This window comes from Nematolebias whitei, chromosome 1 (genome assembly GCF_014905685.2).
Source record: "Nematolebias whitei isolate Nwh7 chromosome 1, NemWhi1, whole genome shotgun sequence".
NCBI lineage: Eukaryota > Metazoa > Chordata > Actinopteri > Cyprinodontiformes > Rivulidae > Nematolebias > Nematolebias whitei.
In genome coordinates this window covers 37,048,481-37,049,585 of record NC_056498.1, presented here as the reverse complement: position 1 = coordinate 37,049,585, position 1,105 = coordinate 37,048,481, and positions in this window count along the sequence as shown.

Genomic DNA, 1,105 nt, shown 5'->3' with positions numbered 1-1,105 from the left:
GGATCATTCATAGATCCTCACTGAACTTCTGGAGTGAGTTTGCTGCACTGAAAGTAAAGGGGCCCAATAATGTTGCACGCCCCACTTTTCAGTTTTTTATTTGTTAAAAAAGTTTGACACATCCAATAAATTTCATTCCACTTCACGATTGTGTCCCACTTGTTGTTGATTTTTCACAAAAAATTAAAATTTTATATCTTTAAGTTTGAAGCCAGAAATGTGGTTAAAGGTTGAAAAGTTGCTATTGCACCTGGTGGTGTTCCTCCACTCGCCAGGATCCGTCGTTCTGAGCCGCCTCGTACGAGTCAAAAATCTTACCTCTGTTCTTCTACACAGTACAAGTCATACCTATTTGAATATTGTTATTATTGCACCAAATCATTGTTTATTTGCATTCTTTGTTCAATTCCAGTGGAGAAAAACACTCATCTCAAAAACGACAAATTTTCACTATTCAAACCCCTCAACAATGGGGGACATTGGCGAACCTCGTGGGTTTTTGGTGCTCGTTTATTTTCATAAAACAGGTAAGATGGCAGTTCATGGAAAAGCATCATTTCGGCCTCGGATCAGAAAGCAATCCTAACTTGTACAGTCCAGCTGCAAAACAGACCTCTTATTACTCCAAACCATCAGAAGTCAATGTTGCATTGTTGTTTGAGGAAACAAGAGTTCTTCAACTGTTTAATTTTTCAAAACTGCATCATCAAGCTCTGTTCAGTTCAATTCAAAACACTTTATTAACCCCAAAGGGAAATTAAATGCCGTAGCTCATCATCCTGGTTTTATTAAGAGTTGTTCAAGATGCTGATGGCTGTGGGCAAGAAGGATCTCCCACAGCGGTCTGTCCCACAAGAGATCAAAAACATGCATGATAGGCTGCCTTCAGATTAGGGATGCACCGATCCACTTTTTTTTTACTTCCGATCCCGATACCTAAATCTGAATATCGGCCGATAATAATCATCATCATCATTACTGTTTTATATGAGGCTGTAATAATCTCCTCTCAAGTACAATTTGTACAAATATATACATGTCCAAAAAGGCAAATTGAGGTAAGTTTTATTAATGTTGGATAAGTTTCAAAGTTAGAATTAAATTA